Source organism: Drosophila tropicalis, unplaced genomic scaffold (genome assembly GCF_018151085.1).
Source record: "Drosophila tropicalis isolate 14030-0801.00 unplaced genomic scaffold, ASM1815108v1 contig_625, whole genome shotgun sequence".
Lineage (NCBI taxonomy): Eukaryota > Metazoa > Arthropoda > Insecta > Diptera > Drosophilidae > Drosophila > Drosophila tropicalis.
In genome coordinates, this window is record NW_027173104.1 from 30481 (window position 1) to 45052 (window position 14572).

A 14572-nucleotide genomic window follows, 5' to 3' on the forward strand; every position below is an offset into this window, starting at 1 on the left:
TGATTTCTGCGAAAGAGCAAAAGCACAAACTCTTCCAATGTGAAAAGTTCAAAGTCAAATCCGCAGCAGACCGTCTTAATTTGGTGCAGAGACACAAATTGTGTGTCAATTGCTTCAAGCCGGACCATATAGCGAAAAATTGCTCGTGGAGGGGATGCTTTAAGTGCGATAAAAAACATAACACAATGTTGCATTTAGAAACAGGCAACCAAATTGCTACATCTGCGTCTGCAGCTTCTGCATATGGAATTGACAGAAAGTACACCCTGTTGGCAACGGCCAAGGTATTGGTAAAAGGGATCAATGAAAGTAAAGGAGAATTTCGAGCACTCCTGGATAGCAGCTCACAAGTAAATGTCGTCTACAACAAGTTCGCAATGCTAGTTGAGGCATTTGTATTGCCACACATAATAGGTGACCAACCCACAGAACAAGTAACGCAGAAAGTCACATTACCGGACAACATTCAATTAGCGGACCCAACATTTGATAAACCCGGAAAAATTGATATGCTGTTGGGAGCTGATGATCAGTATGATATACTGCTACCAGAAAGGAGACGGTTCAACCGAAACCGTCCAACATTACAAAACTCAGATTTTGCATGGATTGTTGCTGGCAGAATTAATATGTCAACGTCAGCTTCAATCACATGTATGGTAGGCATGACGAATCCAGAGGAATCACTGGAAAGATTCTGGCAGCTAGACACACTAGAGCCAATAAAAGGTACAGGAGTCCGTAGGAAGAGTATTGTGAAAAATTCTTCCTCGATAACCTACACACGGCGGCGGACAATCGACTAATTGTAAAGCTTCCATTTGCTGAAGAGGCGTCATCTCTTGGAGAATCTCGAGAAGTAGCCATAAGAAGATTCATGTCGTTAGAGAGGCGAATGAACCCAGACATAAAAAAAGAGTATGTAAAATTTATGTCAGAATATGAACAGCTTGGACATATGAAGCAGGTAATGGTAGAACAAATTCCCAAGAACCATTACTTTATACCGCATCATTGTGTACTAAGTACCACCAGTACCACCACCAAGCTAAGGGTTGTATTTGATGCATCATGCAAAACGTCATCAGGAAAATCACTGAACGACATTTTATATCCTGGACCAGTTGTACAGAGTCAACTCTTCTCAATTCTTCTGCGGTTCAGGACACACAAATATGTGTTCACGGCAGATATTGCAAAAATGTATCGTCTAGTTTGGATAAACCCTGCCGATCAATTCAATCAGATGATTGTGTGGAGAGAGGATCCAAGTCAAGAACTAAAGTTATATCGTTTAAAAACGGTAACTTATGGAACCACATCAGCCCCATATTTAGCGACGAAGTTTCTGGAATATTTGGCACTGAAAAACATGGAAAAATTGTCGTCTGGAGCATTAGCATTAAAAAATGACTTTTATGTTGATGATTGTCTCACAGGAGCAGACAGTCTACCAGAAGCAGTGCAAATAAGACAAGAGCTTCTAGAAATCTTGAGACCTAAAGGTTTCAACTTACGAAAATGGTGTTCAAATAGCAGTCAACTTCTAAAAGAAATTCCAGAAGACATGATTGCTGACATCAATCTCGGTGACACACTGGAACAAACAAGTGTCAAAACATTGCGAATCATATGGGCACCCAAAGAAGACCAATTATGTGGAAAGGCTCAAAGACATACAAAAGGAATAACCAGACGAGTGGTGCTATCTGAAATCGGTCAAATCTTCGATCCTCTAGGACTGTGGTAAGAGCGAAAATGTTTCTTCAACATGTTGCTACCGAACGAATTGAGATGGATGATGACCTACCGCCGTATTTGGAGAAGCAATGGGAAGCCTACAGAGAGGATGTACAGGCACTTAACCACATGAAAATTCCAAGGCATATTTTTGATGGCAAGGTCCCCAGTACAAAGGAACTGCATACATTTGTTGATGCATCAGAAAAGGCTTATGGTGGGGCAGTTTATGTCCGATCAACCTATAAAAATGGCCAAATTTCGGTCAGATTGTTGTGCGCCAAGTCGAGAGTGGCTCCCCTGGAAAAACAGACACTGCCCCGTCTGAAACTATGTGCAGCTGTACCTGGAGCTGAACTTACGGATAGAGTTCGACAGGATCTCCAATTAGGATCAGAATTTGTTGGAATCATTTCTCTGGTCAGACTCAACAGTAGTACTCTCGTGGATTAATACACGGGCATCACATTTCTACACGGTTGACAAAAATACACACAGTATCACATCCAAGGCAAAACCATGGTATTCAGCATGGTGACGGCCACGGCAAACAACAAGAGTGAATGGATATATACGGTAAATCACAGAAATTCGTTTTAGCGGCTACAGCGAATAGTAGCGTATGTGCTACGGTTTTGTCACAAGCAGAACTGGAAACCAACGGCTCAGTTAGAGTTTGAAGAGTTGGACCAAGCACGGAGAGTGATCATTAAGCAAATTCAAGAAACAGGATTTGCATATGAATTACGGCACTTAAAGAAACGACCTGATCAACCGCTAGATCGCAAAAGCACGGTGGCAACATTGCCACTAATACTGGATGAACATTCAATCATACGAGTAGCAACTCGGCTACAAGAAGCACCAGTATCAACGGAAACATGGAATCCATATCTCTTGCCGTATAATGATCCGGTAGTAAAAATGATGCTACGGAAACTTCATGAAGAGAATCTTCATTGTGGACATGAGGCACTACGCGGGATAGCTCGGCAACATGACCACAGCATTAAGGTGAAATCGATGGTCCGGAATGTGATCCAGGGCTGCGTAGTGTGCACCAGTACCGGCCTCAGTTCTTTAAACAAGTCACGGTAAAGTCCGCTAAGCATTTACTGTTAAAAAACGTATCGACAGCAAACTTTACGTTCGAACAACTGTCTACCATCATTGTCAATGTTGAAGCAGTGCTAAACTCTCGTCCGTTAACCCCAAACTCAGACGATCAATACGAATTGATAGCTTTAACCCCAGGCCATCTATCGATCAGAGAACCATTAGTAACCAGATGCAGAGCCAGTAACACAGCGATCGATTCCAGAGCAATGGGAATTAGTGCAAGGGCTTAAGCATACATTCTGGACACAATGGTCCCAGGAGTACCTAAAAGAATTGCATGGTACATCCAAATGGAAAAAACCATATAACAATGTCAAAGAAGGCATGATGTTATTACTAAAGTAGGAGGAGGAGAGGAGGAGGATACGTTTAAACTTAACGTTCTAACAACTGTCTACCATCATTGTCAATGTTGAAGCAGTGCTGAACTCTCGTCCGTTAACGCCAAACTCAGATGATCCCAACGACTTAACAGCTCTAACCCCAGGCCACCTATTGATCGGAGAACCATTAGTAGCCCAACCAAATGCAGAGCCAATAACACAGCGATCGATTCCAGAGCAATGTGAATTAGTGCAACGGCTTAAGCATACATTCTGGACACAATAGTGTCAAGAGTACCTACAAGAATTGCAGGGTACATCCAAGTGGAAAAATCCATATAACAATGTCAAAGAAGGCATGATGGTAACTCTAAAGGAGGATAATGTGCCAGTTGGACGAATTGTTAAATTATATCCAGGCCTGGATGGATACGTCCTCGTGGTAGACGTTAAAACAGACAGAGGCCCCACAAGCGGGCTATCCATAAATTGGCATCCTTGCTTAGAGAGACGGCGATAAAACGTAAAATCGAGGCAGATGACACAGAATCGACTTCCCAAGATTAGCCTGGTATCGATGACACCGCAGAACCAGAGACAAAAAGACGTTTGTCGATCGGTCTGCCACCGTTGGCAATGACGATCTGCCTAATGCTGTTGTTACTTCTAACTAATATAACTCGATTCAACCCCAAACCAGGCATCTACTATGAAAGTAATGGCACAGGAAGGATGGCAACGTCTGACTAAACTATTGTGGTGTTTTACGATCTAGAACCATATTGGGCCGACCTGAAGACATTTTCAGACGGAGTAGTAAAAGTTGGAGAAATATGCTTGTTAATGAAGGTTCCAGAGGCATGCACCGCTATGCAGAGGCACTTCGAGCATATCAACTCAGAGCTACGGATGATCTCCTTCACATAGAACGCCAACGACGATCGCCTTTAGATATAATTGGGAACATTGCGAACGGCTTATTTGGTGTGCTGGACTCAAAGTATGCAACAGAGATGTCAGGCACGATACGAAAGGTTAAATCAAATGAAGACTACTTATTGAATCTGTTAGACATCTGTCATTGACTCAACGATAAATATCGTTAAGCGAGACGAAGCCATCATGTAATATTTAAAGTCACGTTTCCATTGGTGGCAACGCAGGCAATGCAACTGTATAACCTGATACCGATTCCGGCAATTGGAACTCATGGGATTATAATCATGAACATTAAAATTCCCATTATTGCTGTCAACTAAGAACAGAATCATTACATTGGGCATTGGGAACAATGCCATCAGCTCAACAACGAGCAATATATTTGTTTTGATAAACAAACGACGAGTTCCTGCTTTTCAAAAACACAAAATCATCAACTTGTCAGATACAACAAACAGGTCATTCGTGTGGTACGATATGTATCACAAAAATCAGTGGATTTTTGCCACCACCAGACCAATTGAACTCGCAGTCACCTGTGACGATAATATACAAGGTGTCACTATCAAAAAGACTGGATTGTTATCTCTAGACACGACGTGTACAACAAGGAGTTCTGCTATCCAAATAACAGGTCACCGTATAGCTATACGACAGACACAATGAAATTGTCGTATGCGCTATGCACTGATGAGCTTTCTATTTTTTATAGACCCTATCTGAACGCCAGAGTAGGCTATTGTGGACCATTCTAGACAATTAGATTACACATTTAGTCATGTTTTTCCAATATTATCGACTCTTTATTTTTGTAATTGTTTTATTTATGCCCGTATGACTTTCTTGAATTGGATCGTCTTTGAATGTAGACAACATAGCTTCTTTTTCTTTCTCATTATTTACTTGGGTCAACGGCTTGAGTAGCGCTACTCTTAAAAATTTTATTGCCCAAATTTTTAAAAGATTCTATTGAAATAGTTTCAAAAATCTTTTCGCTTGGTGCCACTTTGACTTTGCGGATACCAAGTATACCGGCTTCTTTTTCGAGCCTTTGAAAAAACTGACCTAAGTCGAGAATTCCATTGGTATACATTTCGCGAATGTCAATTCTTGCTATAACTTTCTTGCCATGCGTGAATGTGGTCGAGGAATCAGGTTTTCGCAAGGTCACTACTTTTAGTACTTCGTCATTTACAATAACGTCATATACGTTTCAAGACTTTGCCTTGGCAATAGTTGTTGCTTATTTTCTGAACAGAAATTTTTTTTGTCTACTTTGGTGCCTGGCAGTGACTTTCAGGACTTTTCTGTTCATGTCAATTAGATCAAATATTGTTATCCTTGATAGGGCGTCTGCCACAAAATTATCTTTACCTCTCAAATACTCTACTGTAAAGTCGTACTCTAAATATGTTAATGGTCTATGGTCTGTTCGCACAGTGAAATGTTTTCCATATATATATGGTCGAAAATATGTTATTGCCCAGTGTATTGTTGCTAGCTCTTGTTCTGTAGTACTCTTGTTGCTTTCACCTTTAGTGAATGCTCTTGATGCATATGAAACTGGAAGCTGGAGTCCATCATAGTTTTGTGTTACAACTGCTCCACATGCCTGTTTGCTTGCATCTGTGATTATGCGAAATTCTTTGCCAAAATCTGGGTACTGCAATAGATTAGGTTGAACGAACTTTTCTTTTAAGTATTGGAATGCATTTTCGCATTCTGCTGTCCATTCGTCCGTCTGGATCAACGCAAACTCCTCCTAGACCGTAAGAGCTATCTCGGATTCAGCCGGATCGGATCACTATATCATATAGCTTCCATACAATCAACAAAGTCACGAGCAGTGACTTTTCTTAAAACCTAAGTTATTTTCTGTGCTATTATCGTGAAACTTAAAGTTAGAGAATCTATTACGCCTATAAACTACTGTGCCAAATTTGATTAAGATCGGATGACTATATCGTATAGCTACCATAGGAACGATCGGTCGAAAACAGTGACTATGATCAATATCTTCGTTATTTCCTATGATTGTAGGCCATTCTTTGGCAAACATAAGCCATTTTGGATAAAACGTTCTTCCACATTGATTGCTAAGAGGTAAGGAAAGAGTTACCAAAAAGTTGCAAGGGTATACAAACATTGACGCGGGAATTAAGATTGAGTCTGTTCTGGTTGAGTGTTAAATCAAGACTGCTTTATTGAATCAAATCATATTCTGGTTTGGCTTACATCTAAGTGTTTATAATGTTTTCTTCTGGTCACTTTTCTTGTGACACTCTATGTTTAGGGAAACTGTCACTTATCTTGTGACACTCTATGTTTAGGGGAAACTGTCACTTATCTTGTGACACTCTATGTTTAATGGAATGGTATTGTTTATGTTTACATTAATGTGGAGTGTAGACCTCTTGGGTCGGCTGTTATAGGAAGTGTTGCTAATGGCATAACTACTCCCCTCTGAGAGTATGAATTCTCCTGAATTCTGTTTACATTAATGTTTATATTTTTCTTTTTACAGTATATATGTATATAAATGGATAAACATATAATAATAATAATAATAAAAAGTGTTAAAAATATGCCATTTGTCATTTTCTTTTCGTATTTAAGTTCTGTGATTTCTTTTAAATTGTCAAAATTATCTATTGTTACATGATCAAAGTTAATTTTGTTTTTATAGGTTTGATTCAATAGTTCTGTTGGATAAAAAATTTTTCGTGAAATTCTGTTTTTCGTTAAAAAATATTTCATTTAGAATTTGAATTTTACAGTTACCGAATTGAATTAAGTTACTTCCCTTAAGTATAATATTTCTTTTATCGCAATTTTGATATATTTTTGTATTCTTGGCATTTTTGATTATAATTGTATCATCGTCAATTTCTTCGATACTCGTTATATTGTTGAATATAAATTTGCAATTATTATTAATGGTACAACTTTTACTTAATTTTAATTCTTTTAAAATTTTGTTGGGTTCATATGTAAATGTTTTATTATTTATTTCTACAATTAACTGATTTTCTTGGTCTATTTGTATATAATCTATATTTGGTATAGGAATAATTAACTTGACATCTATGGTTATAAATGATTTTGGGAATTTAATTGCGATTATGATGCAATTATTCTTATATTTTAAAATGCCCATACGGATTAGCTTTAATTTATAAAAATCAATGTCAAATTTATTTATTTCCTCTTCTGATAAAATTTCTGGTACGATTATATTATTTTTTGCTGATGCTATGTTTTCCTGAATATAATTTATTTTGAATTCTATATTTTTTAATTTCCCCATTTGGTCATTATGAAGTATTTTCATTTCTATTTCTTGATTTTGATTGTCCATGCTTGTAAGTATGTCCTTGATTATTGTTCTGTCTTGTTTAATTGTTTCTGCTAAGTTGTGTATTGTTTTATTAAAATGTGTATTTATAACAATTTGTTGGTTCATGTCTTGTATAATATTATGGTTGTTTTGGTCAATATTGTTAAGGTGATCTAAAATATCTGTTCTATCTTCATCATCCATAATTCCAAAAAGCCATTTGTATGTTGTTCCTACAATATTTAACATTCCTCTTTTTATTCTGTTGTTTGGGGTTATGGATTTTATTTTAGCTCTAATTAGATTTATTTCGGCTAATAGCTCCTTTTTTCCTGTGATGTTAAAATTTTTAATGTTTGTCTCCATTTGATTTATTATATTACTTAAAGGGTCGATATTAATAATGTGTAGTATAATTACTGTTTCATTAACTATTTCCGTGGAATAAGTTTGTATAGGTGCATATCCTGCATTTGATTGAATTGGTTCAATTTTTAATCTGCCTTGAACACACATTATAACGTAAAATATCAAAGAAGTTAAATTCGGCTATGCCGAAGTTTATATACCCTTGCAGTCCTTGACAATAATAATTTCACATGTTCAAAATTTGTTTTCTGCAACTCAATTCATTAATATACAAACAAAACAATTTTACTCTTCATACTATGTACAATTTGTTCTTCTTCTTCCCTCATTCCCTAAGCAAAGCAAGCACGCATACACATACAGTTTATGTAGCGTTGCGTCTGTGTGTGTATGCATGTGCTCTGTTGATTTGATGATGACGTAGTAGGCAGCAAGCAGAGCGTGCCGGCAGCGATTGAACCGATTTATATAGACTGTAACTTGTGTTCTATTATTCGATCAAATTTTGGGATCTGAGATTTTATATCAAATTCTATTATATTGGTAAATTTCATGGGGATACTCCAATTTTTGCAAAAATTGTTGTTCCAGAGTTATATGATATAGTAGTCCGATCCCAAAGATTTTCATACTTTATCTCACCCGGGTAAAAAAAAAGCTCCCAAAAAAAATTTCATCCCGATAGCTCTTAAGATGGCTGAGTAAAACGCGTACGCACCGACGGACAGACGGACAGACGGACATGGCTATATCGACTTAGCTTCTCATGCTGATCAAGAATATATATACTTTATGGGGTCGGAAACGTCTCCTTCTGTGCGTTACAAACATCTGACCAATTTTATAATACCCTCTGCAAGGGTATAAAAATTATGAAAATCTGAGGATAAGAGAAAAAAAAAATTTTTTGTTTCAAGGATGTCAATCTGTATTTTGTTGGAAATTAATTTTTTCCTGCTTTGACGGTCTTTTTTATATTACATGGATGAATATTATTTAATGTTGTAATTCTAAAATAAGGTTCATCCTTATGCCTAACTCGTTTATAGTTTTTAATTGGTCCTTCCTGTCTTTCCTCCTCATAATCTTCTCTTGTATTATTTTGTTTGTTTAAAATTTTTTCTTTGTGCTTGATAATAGTGTTTTTTAGTTTTTCCTCATCTTCTATGTTTTTTGCATAATTTGATGTACATTTTATTGTAGAGTGATAACGGTTATTATAAGCTGTTATTGCTAATTGCATTTTGGATGAAATTGATAAATCATCATCTATTCCTGCTATTATTTCAATGAGAGTAGAATGTAGTCTTTCTATGTCTGCATTTCCTGTATGTGAATTTGGCTTTGTATAATGGATTTCTATTTGTTCTTGGTTTAAGTATTGTTTTATCTGTTCTGATCGAAATTCATTATCCATTATTATTTTATGTGGCTTATTGAATTTGGCAAAGTGTTCAATCATAATTTCCATTTTAGTTTTCCAGTTTCTATCTGTTATATTATAAGCGACTGCGAATTTTGTGAGCTTGTCTATGATTGTAACAAACGATTTGTGTTTTATATGAAATATGTCTAAGTGTATAATTTGATTTTTAACATCCGGTGTTTCTGTGAATTGAAACTTAGGTTTGATTGGTTTTCTGTCATATTTAATTTCCTTACATTTTTTACAATTTGAAATTATCAACTGAATATGGTCTCTTAGCTTTGGAAAATATATTTTGTTCTTTAACGAATTAAAAGCTTCATTTATTCCGCTATGTAATGAATCTTTGGTGTGGTAAATAGCTATTTGTTTGTGTAACTCTTCCTCGCTTGAAATTTCCTGAGCTCTCTTAGTACATTTAAAAAATTTTATATTATTACAGTGTGAAAAAATGTTCATTAAGATACATTGTATCTTATAATATTCTGAGTCTGGAACTTCTGAAAAAATTCCTACTGTTCCTTTATTTATATTATTTTGCATTTTGATTTCGATTTCAATTTCTGTTTCTGCTGGGCTTACTTCTATTATTTTTCTACCGTGCTGAATATTAATATTGTCCGTTGTTGTATAAGTTACTATTATCTGAGTTTTATATTTGTTTACAATATCGTCTTTTATATAGAAATTTGTAAAGCCTCCTTCCTCTGCTGAATGCTGTGTATCTGATAGTTCAAAGTTTGACTCATTTGTTTTATCCTTGTTTATTAGTTCAGCGGTTCTTGTCTACTTAAAAAATCTGCCACTTTATTGTCTTTTCCTTTCAAATATATTATGTCATAATCGAATTCTTGTAATTTTAAAATCCATCTTTGGTGTCTTGCTGTCATTTCTTTCCCTTTGTATTTTGAGTTTAGATATTTTATCGGAGCATGATCTGTTATAATTTGGAATTTATTACCTATCAAATAGTGTCTAAAATAGTTTACTGCATGTATAATGGATAAAAATTCTTTATCAATTGTACTGTAATTTTTTTCGTGTTTATTTAAAGTTCTTGAAACGAATGCAACTGGTTGCTCTTGTTGAGACAATACTGCACCTATTGCGAAGTCACTGGCATCTGTTGTAATGGTAAATGGTTTATCAAACTCTGGATATTTTAAGATTGGATGTGAGCTTATAAGTGTTTTAAGGTTTTCAAAGGCATCTATAAACTGTGGGTCATTTGTATTAATTTGTGTGCCTTTTTGTAAATATCTGATCATTGGGTAAGCTATTTTGGAATAGTCCTTAATAAATTTTCTGTAAAATCCTGTCATACCAAGAAATCCTTTCAATTGCTTTTCTGTTTTAGGTAGCTGCATTGCTTTTATTGCTTCTATTTTATGTGGATTGGGTTTAATCCCTCCTTTGTGAGAATGTGTCCTAAATATTCAGTATATTGTTTCATGAAGGAACATTTGTCTGGTTGAATTTTTAAGTTATGATTTCTAAGTATTTTGAAAATGTTTTCTAAAGCAATCTTATGTTCCTGAAGTGTTGTTGAAAATATCAAAATATCGTCCATGTATACAACACAACTTTTGTTTATATAATCCCTCAGTATTTCATTCATTAAACGTTGAAATGTGGCTGGGGCATTTTTTAACCCAAAAGGCATTCTAACATATTCATATAAACCCATTGGTGAAATGAATGCTGTTTTCTCTATATCTTCTTCTGCCATTAAAATTTGGTGATAGCCTTTTGCTAAATCTAATGTAGTAAAATATTGGGCTTTACCGAGTTTGTCTAATACAGCGTCCATGATAGGTATTGGGTACTTATCTGGAACGGTTACTTGGTTTAAACGCCTATAGTCTACACAAATACGATACTTTTGAATTCCAGAGCTATCTCTTTTTTTAGGTATGACACATATTGGAGAACTATATTTGCTTTTGCTTTTTCTTATAATTCCATTGTTTTCCATGTAAATTATTTGTCACTTTCTATTTTTCCCTTTATCGTATGTATGGTTTTTGAATATTTTTCAATTATTTTGTATTTGGAATTATTACATTAGTTGTGTTTAAAATGCTTATGGTTGATCCTGTATCTACTAAAATAATATAAGTATCTTCCTCTATTGTTCCTTTTATAAAAATTTTTTTTTTCATCCAAGGCTAGTTGGTAAAAAACTCTTGATTATCTGTGCTGTTTACTACTTCCTCATTTATATTATCTACACTCATTGCTTCTGCTGGTGGTTGCTGATAATTTTGTGGTTGCTGATAATTTTGATTTTGTCTTACGTTCTGACTCTGTTGTCTATTCGGATTTTGATACTGTCTAATATTTTGACTCTGTTGTCTATTGGGATTTTGAGACTGTTTTACATTTTGACTCTGTTCAGTATTTTGGTTTGTATTTTTATTAGTTGTCTGTTTGTTATATGTACTATGGTCCTTGTCATTTTTGGTTAATAATAGTTTTTTATTTAAATTTCCATAATTCAGACCAATATAATTTGCAAGTTCAATTCTTATATCTGATAATGTTGTTTTATTCATTAAGGCAATGGCCATTGGACCACAAGATAATTCCTTTACTCTTTGAATTAAGAGACCACTTAATATGTCAACTAATCTGCTATTGATTTCAAAGACCGAAAAATCAGTAATTTCCTCAACAATTGCTCTTACTTTAAAATCAAGATCTCGAACGGTAGTTACCCTTAAGTTATTAATTTTTCTGGTTAGACCCATTTGATCCGTTCTTGGGCGATAATGATGTCGAAGACGAGTTTTGCAATCAGCCCAAGATGTAGGGGGGGTTAATATTAAGCATAGTTCTAGCCTGACCTTCAATTTTGGTGTTGAATATAACAGTGAAGACCTGGTCGTTATCATCATACTCCTCCATGATTTGGTTGACTGCCGAAATGAAACCATGTAACGTTCCCTCCTTGTAGTAGCCCTCTTTAATAATAATAATTTTAATTGCATTTCGGAGAAAATATTTTATTTTGTTTGTTTGCAAGAATAAATGAATAACCCCCCTTGAGTACTACGCACATGTCTTCACTTGGTACGGTTCTTACTTTCATTTCGCACAGCGAACGCAAAGCGTAAGCAAAGAAGAGAACATGGAAAAGATCCGTTGGAATTCGTTCGCATGCATTGCATTTGCTTAGAAACAGAATTTTTGGTACAGGCTTTTTCATTTAACTTGATACTTTGATTGCGGAAAGACGTGAATATTAATATTCAAATAAATATATATACATATATACATATATATTTGTGAAACACGTGCATATTACATCATCGTTTAAAAAGTACAGAACTGCACAAGGCAGTTATATACATATTTGGCTAAAGTGAATAAAAATATTAGTGAATATTCGAAGAATAAGGTGATATAAAATTAAATTTAGTGAAAATATCAGAATTTAAACACCGTTATATTTCAGCTAAAATTTATATTTCGGTCGCGTGGCGTCGACCAAGCAACTTTTGGCTTTCAAGCAGCCTTGGATTTTTCATTTTCGTTGGGACAATTTGGTTAATTGTTCCCCAGCCCAATCGCTGATATTTTCTTCGTTGGAATATTGTTCAATAACCAAGACACCAGCGAGCCTCGGATTTTCTTCATCAACCCTTCCATTTCATCAATAATCATCGCCATGGGCCAGACTAAATTAGTCTGGTGATGAAATGAAGCAAGTCTCCGGCTAATATATATTAAATACCAATATTATACACCCAATTTGAGCGAGATCTACTACTTTTCGATTTCTTTTTGGTGCATATGCATACTTAGTAGTAGTTCTGCTACCTTTTCTTGTTTCATCTTTACGCAAAGTATGGAGTAGCAGCCCTTTGGTTTGGATACTACCTTTTTTTTTTTGTTGCACCACGGCAACACCTTTTCATACATTTTTTTTTCTTTGATTAACGTAAAAATTTTTGCTAAACTAAAAGAAATTTAAATGAATTATTATTTTAAGTAACGTAACGAAACTTTAAATATTATTAAAATTAAGTCCCTATTTGGTTAAGTAAAATCAGTTTTCCTTATTAGGAAACCTAATGGGTATGTAATGCGTTAAGATTGGCTTTGTTGCATTTCATTTTTCTAATAACTAAATTATACAGCAAATCCCTGCAGCATCGATGGGTCCAGAGATCGCACCGTTGGATAAATCGTGAGTTAACACACACATGTATATACTATAAATATTTGTTTCATTGCCAACTGGCACACGCGGCCACATAACCCAAATCTCTTTTGAATTACTATGCATTTTTTTTGAATCTATATTTGCTCTAATTATCGTATTTAAATTTATCTTGCCATATCTTTTTGCATATCTTTATTTTGTAATTTCTTAGAAAATTAAGTCATGAAAACCCTTTGTTTGGAATTAAACCCGTAACTTGAAATTTCGACATGTTTGTGTAAACTAATTCTTTGAGGAGTCCGTCACCTGAATCCATGACTATGCTGCCGTTACAAATCGTCTAAGATCATTTAAGTGTCTGTTAAGGGGCAATCAATTAAACCCAATACTTTGCCAAGGTAGGGTGGGTACAGAAAGGGTTAGCGAACAACACCTTTAGCTAATCTGCAGAGAAGTCGTCCGCACAATTAATAGTATCCCGATCTGGTTCAATATTTTGCTATTTACATCCTTTTAGTTTCTGATAGTGCACTTATATTTTTTCTGTATGATCCGTGCGTATGCCTAGAGTAGGAAAGAACCTCCCCTCATCCGACGAGCTAAGCAAGAGCAACGCTAGAAGTGCACGACCCCGATCTTTAGCATACACTTGTGTTATCGTTAGCAAGGTAGAAAAATTAGGCAGCTAACAACTACACGTGCACATGTACACCACCAAAGTATCCAAACACATGTTTTTGCTCAATATCATCCATTCATATGCAGTTATTTAGATTAATTTTACTTTCAAGCTAGTTATGCAGACTCGTAATGCGATGGTGCCCGTTGTAGATTGCTTGTGTGAATCGCGATACTAATTCGAGAATTTCCGGATTAGTCGACCAGAAGAAACTATTGGCGGCAACAGCATCGTAGGACGTATCTTTTGTATGACTAGGCGGGAACGCAAATTTTATGATCTTTGTAGTTTGAGGCTATCGTTAGGAATTGCAGTTGCAACTCGGTTATATCGGGTTGACTGACCAATGGAGTCGTTGAAAAGTTACAATATTATAAAATAGGCATTCTTAGACCTTAAATTTGTTTAGAGTGAAAAGAACCTGGACCAGGAATAGCATATGACTGGCGTATGTCGGTATATGACCAGTTTA

The 14572-nt window shown here is 35.5% G+C and overlaps 1 long non-coding RNA gene across 2 annotated transcripts; it reads left to right on the forward strand.

The window, feature by feature from the left end:
* Window positions 1–12495: 12495 nt before the first annotated feature.
* Window positions 12496–13683, forward strand: LOC137578653 (uncharacterized). Of its 2 annotated transcripts, XR_011032734.1 has the most exons (3): window positions 12532–12653; window positions 12711–13333; window positions 13396–13683. It is a non-coding gene; the product is annotated as an uncharacterized lncRNA (long non-coding RNA). The 2 variants fall into 2 exon arrangements; XR_011032733.1 differs by having other exon boundaries at window positions 12496–12653; window positions 12711–13683.
* Window positions 13684–14572: the final 889 nt, after the last annotated feature.